Consider the following 11,350-nt stretch of genomic DNA (forward strand, 5'->3'; position numbering starts at 1 on the left):
TAACATAATAATTGTGTTGTTTGATTTAACATTACTATTGTTCTTAATATATGTTAAATTTTATTTAGGTATGGACATATAAGATCCTAGCTGCATTGATAGCTGAGAACATTGTGGAGCGAAGGAACAAGGTGGCTTTGCCTCGCATATTACGATGGTCATGCTCCCACTCAGTGTCCTTCTAAGTACTCGAGAGAGAGATATTCGAGTCTAACAATGTACATTTACTCTATGCATAATATGTTTATTTGGTTGTTGAATTAACACTAACCAGTTTACTGGGTTGTTAATGCAGATAAAGATTAAAAAGGGTATTATCGTGACAGACGCTGAGAGGGAGTTTCAGGATACCCCAGTGGACAAACGACCTATAGTTGTTCTAGGTGCCAATGATGTTAGTGTTGAAAGTGGCAATAGGTCGAGTAGTGGGGGTAGTTCTGAAAGCGACGGTGATGATTATCGTGGAGATAAAAATGATGAATGTGGAAGGGTGGAGGGAAAGGATGAACATGAGCATTCTGAGCACAAGGATGCTAAATGTGTTGAGGTTTGTGCCCTAAAGTCTCGTGTCCTATAGTTTGTAAACAACTTTGTACGAACACTTATGATGTATAATATAAATTATATTTACTTCACTATTTTACTTTGCACATTTAGATGTTTTTTATTTTATCACAAACCAATAAACTTGATATCCCTGGTTGCCTTTATGTAACTTAAACATGTAGTGACATACAAGTGGATCATGTCTTAAGTGACAACTAAAATAGTCTGTAGTATATGGATATAGGAGATAAACCTTATCCTGGTAACACTATGGACGCGAGCCACTTTGTGGAATTGTTACAAATGTTGTGACTTGTCACAGATGGTTTGATCCTGATCATTCGTGTAGTGGACATGTGAGTGGGGGCGTCCTATACAAAGAGTTTGTATAAGACTTGACCTCGAAATTTTAATGTCTTGTCATATAACTCCGTTCATGGCTGAGGCTTCACTTCACTACTCGAAATATTTGGGCATCGTACGAGCGTTGGACACGGGCAAAAGAGAAGGCCCGAACCTATATTCTGGCCAGTCTTAGTGACGTGTTGGCCAAGAAACACGAGACCATGGTCTCAGCTCGTGAGATCATGGAATCCCTGCAGGGAATGTTCGGACAACCATCTGGATAGCTCAAGCACGAGGCTCTGAAACACATATTCAGCTCCAAAATGAAGGAAGGCATCGTGAACACGTGCTGATATGATGGTACACTTTAACGTAGTAGAGATGAATGAGTCTAAAATCGATGAGGGCAGTCAGGTTAGCATTATCCTGCATTCATTGCCGGAGAGCTTCCTCCACTTTGTTAACAATACGATTCTTAACAAAGTGTACTACTCCCTTACCACTTTCCTCAATTAGTTGCAGACTTACTAATCCTTGCTGAAAAGTAAGAAGAAAAAGGGAAGTGAGGCAAATGTTGTCTCATCCTCTAAAAATTTCTATCGAGGTTCGACCTCAGGAACAAAGTCTGCACCTTCAACTTCTCTATGGAAAGGGGAAGAAGAAGAAGGGTGGTAAAGGGAAAGGGAATGTGCCTGCTAACCCGCCACCTGTCACCCAGAAGAAGCGTCCACCGATGGTTTAAAAAGGAAAATGTTTCCACTGTAACCAGGACGGACACTGGAAGAGGAATTGTCCTCATTATCTGAAGGAAAATAAGGCTGCCAAGGCTAAGGCCAAGGCAGACAAAAGTAAATATGATTTGCTTGTATTAGAAACTTGTTTGGTGGAGAATGATGATTCTACTTGGATAGTAGATTCGGGCGCCACTAATCATGTATGTTCTCCTTTTCAGGGGATTAGATCCTGATGACAGTTGGAGGCTGGTGAGATGACGTTGTGAGTAGGCACCGGGCACGTCGTCTCAGCTGTGGCAGTGGAAGACATCCGATTGACTTTACAGAATAGGTTTCTTATATTAAAAGATGTCTTTGTAGTTCCTGAACTAAAAAGGAACCTTATTTATGTAAAGTGTTTGTTACAATACAATTACACTATTTCTTTTAAATTGAATAAAGCATTTATTCGTAAGGATGGTGCTGAAATTTGTACAATTAAACTGGAAAATAACTTGTATGTGCTAAGACCTTTAGCCTTAAGTTCCCTCCATAACATAGAGATGTTTAAATCTGCCATAACTCAATCTAAGTTCCAACGAGTTTCTCCAAAAGAAAATACTCGACTTTGGCACTTTCGATTAGGGCACATCAATCTCAGTAGAATTGAGAGATTGGTGAAGAATGGCCTTCTAAGCAAGTTAGAGGAAAATTCTTTACTAGTGTGCAAATCTTGCCTTGAAGGTTAGATGACTAAATGACCTTTTACTAGAAAAGGTTATTGAACCAAAGAGTCTCTTGAATTATTACATTATGATCTTTGTGGTCCTATGAATATGCGAGCTCGAGGAGGCTATGAGTACTTTATCACTTTTACTGACGATTACTCAAGATATGAGTATGTCTATTTGATGCAACTAAAGTCTGAATCTTTTGAAAAGTTCAAATTATTTAAGGCTGAAGTTGAGAATACTTTGGATAGACGAATAAAAACACTTCGATCAGATAAAGGTGGAGAGTTTTTGGATTCTGAGTTTTAGGACTATTTATTAGAACATGGAATCATTTACCAACTCTTGGCATCGGGTACACCTCAAAAAAAATGGTGTAGCAGAGAGAATAAACAGAACCTTGTTGGACATGGTTCGTTTGATGATGAGTTACGCTTTCTAACCAGACTCGTTTTAGGGTTTCGCAGTGGAGAATGCGGTATACATTTTCTATTGTGTTCCTTCTAAGAGCGTTACAAGAACACTGGTGACGTGAAATTAGCCGCCAAAAACTTGATGGCTAAAATCATGTGGGATGCAATATGCGATGCATGTCTTAAGGTATGCGTTGATACTCATGCGTTGGAATGAAAATATGCATTACTCTTATATGCGATGACCATGCGTCCCTGTCACAAGTTTTCTTGTGCTCACGCCAAGTATAATGCGAACGCAAGTTTCTCGGGTGATCCGAGGTCGAACTCAAGGACTTGTAACTAAATGTATGCAGAGATGTGTTTGCGGCGGATAAATAAAAGAATGATGGGGGAGGGGGGTGTTTAAGCTACAAACTACTCCTACTCCTAATTAACGGACAAAGCATTGGAAGTATGAATGAGAGATAGAGACACGACAACTGTTGACGCATGGTAAAATGCATGGAAAATAGATAAAATGTGAGGATGTCTTCATCGCAACCCTAGGCTTGACCGCAAGGGCAACCTCATCCAACGCAAGCTATGCGATAATGCTACACACACTTGAGCCTAATTTTAGGACGCATGCAATGTATATGCGACGTGTCGAGAGGCCTTATTTCTAAGTCTCTATCCCTGCTCATGTGCTTCCACACATAAACAAGATGACCGCATACCACCGTATCCTACTTCTTGGATGCATGCAATATCCTATCTGTAGGGTGCATATGCTATGTAACAGCACATGGAGCTTATCTCTAAGTTCCCCATTCTTGCTTATGCGTTCCAATCCGCTCTCTCAAGACTTAGATTTGGTTTTTAGACTCTCTCTCAAGTATGCCTAAATGATGAATGATGCGCTCATAAGACAAGGTAATCGCATAAACCTGGCTGACGTAAGATTATTCCTATCTCTAGTGAATACTTGCTTACATTGCTTAATGTGACCAACCACTTACCCTCTGGGCAGTTAGTTGTTGCTGACTTTACTCATAGACAAGTGTTGCGTCCGCCTATAGACAGGCATTGCTACAATTCACACTAAGCAAATAAGGTTTTCTCACAACACTCACGCAACGCACACCTCCCGGTGGTTTGCTACATGCTTCATATTCCTATGCCGCATGATTAAGTATGCGATACTCTAGCAATCTCACTAAGTGATGTAATTAAGTTTAAAGATGCTAAGTAATGAAGATGGAGATAGAGTTAAAGGAAGATATAGAAATGCATTGTTCACAAAATGTATTAATTTCTTAAGGCATAATGTAATACAATACAATATAAGGAAAGAAGAGAAAAGGAAAGGACCAGCTAGAAGCAATGTCTTGCTTCTAGTAGATGTGTGTCAAGGCTGCCGGTGGTGCCATGGATGGGTGGTGGAGCTGACTCTCTCGAGATCTAACTCTGACGAAGGCTCCGGTCGTCACTCGGAATGGATGAAGAAGATGAAGAACTCTCAAGCTTTCTTCTAACGCTTTGGTCTGGATCACAAGGATTCACTCGAAGGTAGAAACTTGGATAATTTGAAATTCTGCTCATCGGCTTCTATTTATAGAGCTTGATCGCCGACAACATTAATGGACCTGCTCTGATTTCTGACATTCGCGGCGCGTTGGTCCTTTTCTGAATCTCTACTGCTAACGGCGTGGTAGGTGAAATGTCAACAATCATCTTTTGATTCTCTTGAGATATGCGTTAATATTTCCATTCCACCAATCTTGCGTTCATTCGCTATTATGGTTATCACCGTGTAGCCGCAATCTTGCAATGACCGCATTCGCTTGATTACTGCAACTTCTACACGATGACCACAATCGCTTGACGATCGCAACTTCTATGCGATGGACGCATACGGTTGATTACCGCAACACCCATGTGTTGAACGTATGCGTTCGCCTTTGCGATGGAGAAATTCTCCACATGCGATCGTCTTTGTGATAGCTCGGCTTCCGCGTATGCGTCCGCTTCCTGCGTTAGCTACAAAGATAGACAATTGAATGCATAATAACGCATAATAGTGAGTTAGCCGAGATTCCTAATGCTGAACGACGCGAACTCATTTTCTCATGAATTCCTAACATATTCGCCGCATATTCTACTTAACAATCCTTATAATTCTAAATAAAAAGCCTAAGATGACGTACATTTCTGCCCGTCATCAAACACCTTTGGAGTTGTGGAACGGGCGTAAAGCTAGTTTACGTCATTTTCGCATATGGGGTTACTCAACCCATGTGCTTGAGGCAAATCCCAAGAAGTTGGAATCACGATCGAGGTTGTGCCTCTTTGTAGGCTACCCCAAAGGTATACGGGGAGGTTACTTTTATGATCCGTCCGAAAACAAGGTGTTTGTTTCCACGAACGTTACTTTCCTTGAGGAAGATCATATCAGGGAGCACAGTCCACGTAGTAAAGTCGTGTTAAGTGAGCTTTCCAAAGAAACTACTGAAACTTCAACAAAAGTTTTTGAATGACCTGCTTCATCAACCATAATTGTTGATGATAGTTCATCTGGTAAGTCGGTTCCTCCTCAAGAGTTGAGGGAACCTCGACGTAGAGAGAGGGTTATGAACTCGCCTGATCGCTATCTGGGTTTCACGAAAATCCTAGCTATGGTGACAGATGGCGACGTTGAGGATCCGTTGTCCTATAAAAAGGTAATGGAGGATGTTGACTGGGATGAATGGGTCAAAGCCATGAATCTCGAGATGGAGTCGATGTACTTCAACTCGGTATGGGATCTTGTAGATCAGCTTGATGGGGTAAGACTTATAGGTTGTTAGTGGGTAAGACTTATAGGTTGTAAGTGGATCTACAAGTGCAAACAGGGTGCTGATGGGAAAGTGCAAACCTTCAAGACTTGACTTGTGGCAAAGGGTTATACCCAGGTGGAGGGAGTCGACTATGAGGAGACTTTCTCACCTGTTGCCATGTTAAAGTCGATCCACATGATAGTGCATCGAGGAGACGTGATCGTCACGAAGATCGCCTTGAAGCAAAACGTTGCTGATCCGTTTATGAAGGCTCTCACGGCTATAGTGTTTGAGGGTCACCTTTAGAGCATGGGCTACAATGGTACTTAAGGAGGAAGATATAATTACAGGGGAAAAACGGTAAATTGACATGCTGTAACTACGAGCATCTATGAAGGGTCATCGTATTGATGATTAGTTATATCCAATGGACATAGAAATATATATATATGGAAAGAAGAGTTCAACTGTCAGTTTTTGGGTCAGTTTGAAATGTTCAAATTAACAAGAGGGAGTTCAATTATATATGATATAATTGAACGAGTTAATTAAATATGATATAATTAACTTTATGTATGAGATATATTAATTTGGAGGAAATTGGATATAAATATGATTTATATCTAGTAGAGAAAAATATTATAATTAATATATGATATTAATTTATATGTTATGAATATGATAAGATCATAATTTATATGTTATGAATATGATAAGATCATATTCATTGGACGGTTTATCATATTCATTGGACGGTTATAAAGAAAATGGGATAGCGTCTCTTCTGTTCTAAATAACGGATGAGTGCATTATAAATAGCTGATGGTGTGTTGAGAACAAAGTGCGAACATTGTGTTAAAACGAGTGTCATCATTTAGAAAATCAGTGTCTATATGATAGTGACTGCACGATCGCTTATATATACGATATTACTAAGCGATCGCTTACCAATTACACCATTGCGCGCTATTAACTAAACGATCGTTTACCTTTTCTTAAGTGATCGTTTAATTCCCGATATTTACTAAATGATCGTATAGACGATCACTTAGTTTTTCCTATGCGATCGTTTGGACGATCGCTCACCCTTTTCCTACACGATCGTTTATACAATCGCTTACCTTTTCCTACACGATCGCTTACTTTTTCCTACACGATCGTATACTTCACCTAAACGATCAAGCATCTTTTCTATGCGATAGACGACCTCATCTCCCACTTGCTTGATCGTTGTATACGATCTCTCTTCCTCCTTCCCTCTACCAAATTCGAACAAAGCCCACACTTTGGATTCTCACTCCAAGAATAGTGAAGGCTCTAAGTGGTGGTGTCTTCTCCGTTTCCTTCTGTCCGAATGGTGATTGTTTGAGGTAGACGGTTGGGTTTTAGACTCGTTATGAAGAAAAAATCTTCATCTGGTATGATCTCTTGATCTCTTTAGCATTATGAATGCATATTAGTATGTTTTGAATGTATATGCAGTAATTCTGTCACAATGAATTGGAAAGATCTACTTCCACTCGTAGGTACTCTTGAATAAGAGTTCCTTTAAAATGTGGAAGGGTGGAAGGAGAGACATACACACCTAGTGATGATATGTTATATGATGTGGTGGGGGATGTACGCGATGGGGACGAGTTAAACCCACCTGATGTCCATTTTGCGGACTCCCATAGAGAGCGATATATGGATGAAGAGTGTCCTGAGTGTGCTACCCGCAGGGAGGGAGCCAATCCCAATGATTCTATTATTTGTACTTACGGACCATTGACAGCTCACTATCGAGGTTGGATGGCCGTATATCGAGTTTAGATAATTGTGTATCCAATATGGAGGAAAACATGATAGACATGAAAGGATAATTGTTGGCCATCCTGTCACTGTTGCAGTCTATGTGCAATTGCATTTACTATCATTTTATGTCTTTACATGTTTAGTTTTTACGTGTTCGTGAACTTATCATTTTACTTTACTAATTGAAGGGTTCCACGGTGAATGAGGAGATGACAAGGTCACCCATCCCATCTCAGGATCCCGATACCACTGATGTGACTGCCTCTGATACTCCCATCCCCCCTGTAGAGCCTCAAAATACCACCACTTCACCTATTCCCAACCCCCCTCTATAGCCCGATACCACAATATCACCCACTGATGTCGAACCTATAAAGGCCGACATCCTACAAACAAAGGCCGACATGTCTGACTTACTCACCATGCCACATACAGAGACTGACATGTCTAACATCCCAGAGGCCGACACTTCTGGTATTGTTACGACCATAGAAGGAGTTACACTGGTGAGTAATTTATTGATTATTAATCTTTGTTTATATTTTTATATTTCTTGATGATAATTTTTTTGTTATCTGTTTATGTAGGAATCTCGAAGAACTACTCGTAAGAGGAAACTTGTTAATAAATATACACCTTCAGCTCAAGTAAAGAAGAAAAGTGTGGTTAAGTATCCTCTCCCAGGTGTCCCTACGTCACTATCCAGAGCGATTGTTGCGTACAACGTAGCACATGACGTTCCACTTAATATCTTTACAGAAATGATGGGCTGGATCTCAGATGAGAATATCGATAACGAGGTTGGAGAGAATTCCTTTAAACCACATGCCAAACAATTTTTCAAGGAATTGATTGGACTAAGTTCGTGGGTCGAGTGTGATGTAAGTTTCCTAGTCTTGACTTCTTTACAATTGGATATCTTGTACTTTTACTGACATAATAATTTTTTGTGCAAACCATAAATACTTTATTTCATTTTATGAAAGAAAAATTTTATACCCGACCTAACATGTGCATGCACAAGTTCACCATCTTGCCAATTGGTGTAACGGTAAATTTTGATATATTTTGTTGTGCAGAGTCTTTTTACTATGGTATATTTCGTTACTTAACTTCTCATTTTATTTGGCAGAGTCACCTTAATGTTCGTGGTGGGGTATTTAAATGAATAAAGAATAAGACGAGACTGAAGGCTGCCCTAGCATGGGAGGATGAAGACACATACAAGGACTATGTCACGGGTAAATTCGATGTCAAATGGGCAGATGTGGATTTCATGTATACGACAATTAATATCAGTGAGCACTGGATAGTCCTTGCAATGGACATTAACAGAGGCCATATATTCGTGTTCGATTCACTTTCGTCATACACACTAATGACAAAGCTGGTGAATTGGTTGGAGCTATTGACTGTCACAGTACCATCCCTACTTCACTACTATGACGTGGATCGTTCAAAGTTGGACCTATCCACATCCCATTGGAAAATCTCGTGACCTATGTATGCCGACATACAGTACGGGTCGCTTGATTGTGACATATTTGCAATAAAATTACTGGAACATATGGTGACTGGTGTTGATCCGTCCGTAATCACTTACGAGAAAATGAGTGAATATAGGATGCAATTAATGTGTCAATTGTGGGCGAACACTCCGTATTTTTTATGTGTATAGAACATGTATTTTTATTGTATTTTTTGTGTATATAAAAACATGTATTTTTTATGTATGTAAAACATGTATAAAATAATTTTATCAAAGTTCAAAGTTCAATATCATACATTTGATCAAAATATGTATAATTGAGCTACTGCTCTTTTCATTATATCAATAGTATATAAACATTATATCAAAGTTCAAACACTAAGAGAGCGAGACTTTGAGAGAGAACGAGATTGAGAGAGAGCGAGATTGAGAGAGAGCGAGATTGAGAGAACGAGACTTTGAAAGAGAGCGAGATTGAGAGAGCGAGACTTTGAAAAAATAGAAAGTATGTTACAAGATGAAGATTGCTATTATAGAAATACTTCAGCTTGTTATTGTTTTTTGTTTACAGAAAAATGAAGATTGCTTACAGCTTGTTTTTGTTTACAGGAAAAATAGAAAGTATGAAAAACTCTTCTTTGGGGTCTGATCAACGGTATTTATAACACATACCAACAGACCGTTACAAGATAAAAGTTAGTTATAAACTAAATTAGATGAGAGGTATTTGTATCATGGTTTCTGGCATTTTTAGTACGTCGCATGGTTGTGAGCGGTTCGCTACAATTTTGGCTGTTATGCCCATAATTCCCACACGGACCACATTTCATTTGTCTGCGAAATTCTCCTCTAGATGGTATTCTTCTCACTCTCTGTCACCCGGCTTGTGCCACAACTTTGGAGGAAGGATAGTCTTTTTCTACATATCCAATAGCTCTCTTCCATTCATATATGTGCCCAAGTGGATTTATAGGCTCTACATACGCAATCATTAGAGAGTCCACTGTATAAAATCGACTGCAAAGACTCTGAATAGGTATATTTCATTCCATGGCAGTAATAATTGCATGCGAACATGGAATACCAAGTGAGTCGAATTCCTTACACGTGCATTCCTTCGTGTGAAGATTCAAAATATCGTCCAATCGATTATCTTGCACGTGGACCCGATAACAATCAATAGGCTCAACCCTATATCGTCTGCTCTTATCGACCTCACTTGCCAATCGGGTTTCATAGTAGTCAGAGTGCAATGTCGTTCAAGATGCCCAGTAATTCCTCCGTTCGTAGAACCACAATTGGAACATTCCTCTAACATGTTCAATCAAGCATACTATAGGCAATAGTCGATACTCTTTAGTTAATAAATTGAAACACTATGCACTATTGAACTGAAGGAACTCTTATACAAAAGTGTCTATGAGTGGAAGCGGATCTTTCTGATTTTATTGTGACAGAATTACCACACATACATTCTAACATACAGATATGTATTATAAACACTAATTACTGGCATGCTTTAACCAATAAATACAAAAGACCGAGAGACTTACCAGTAGAAGACAGTCTTCACAGGAACTCGGTCCAACGCGAAAGAACTTCTCTCGTTCTTACTCGTCTAGCAAGCGGTCGCCTAGCAGCACCTTACACAATCAGCAGGGCATGAACAAACAGCAACTGGGGATGACACCACCACTCGAAGCCCTCGGTATTCTCGGAGTGAGAATCCAAAGGGTGGACGTTGATGGAATTGGTAGAAAGAAGGAAGAAAAATGATCGTGTAAAAGAAACAAGTAAGTGGGAGAAAGGGATGACTATCATATAATCGGGTGCTTGTCGTTTAGGTCGGAGTACACGACCGTGTAGGTTTAGCTAAGCGATCGTCTATCAAATGGTAAGTGTGAACACTCTGCACTGTTGGACGTCATGTTGTCATATCTTCATTCTATTTGGTAAACTCGTGCCCACCTTTGAAGACCGATGTCTTCCAGATATTTTGTGACAACACCAATTTGAAAACTATGGAGTTCCCATTTTGTCTAAAAATCTGTCATGCGAAATGCCCTTGCTGTAACTCTAAATATCCCAACAACCGTACCATTCTTAAAGTTTGTAATAAGATTTTGTTCTATGTGCCACGTGCACAATCCATGAAATGTTGTGGGAAAAAATGCACGAATAGCATTGCTGATAGATACCATCTGATCAGACACAAACACCAGATTATCAGGTTCTCCGATACTGCATTTCAAGTTCGACACAAACCATTTCCATGATTGATTGATTTCATTGTCCACTATTGCATATGCTAGTGGATATAATTGATTGTTCCCGTACATAGAAACCACAACCAACATGGTGTCTTTGTATTTTCCTTTCAAGTGCGACCCATCAATAATTATCACAGGCTGACAGCTTGTGAAACCTCTAATACAAGGCTCTAATGCCATAACATATACTTGAAATGCACCTCATCCTCAAGTTCGATCTCAAACATTGTATCTGGATTCTCTATTTTTAA

This window comes from Benincasa hispida, chromosome 4 (genome assembly GCF_009727055.1).
Source record: "Benincasa hispida cultivar B227 chromosome 4, ASM972705v1, whole genome shotgun sequence".
In the NCBI taxonomy this organism is placed as follows: Eukaryota; Viridiplantae; Streptophyta; class Magnoliopsida; order Cucurbitales; family Cucurbitaceae; genus Benincasa; species Benincasa hispida.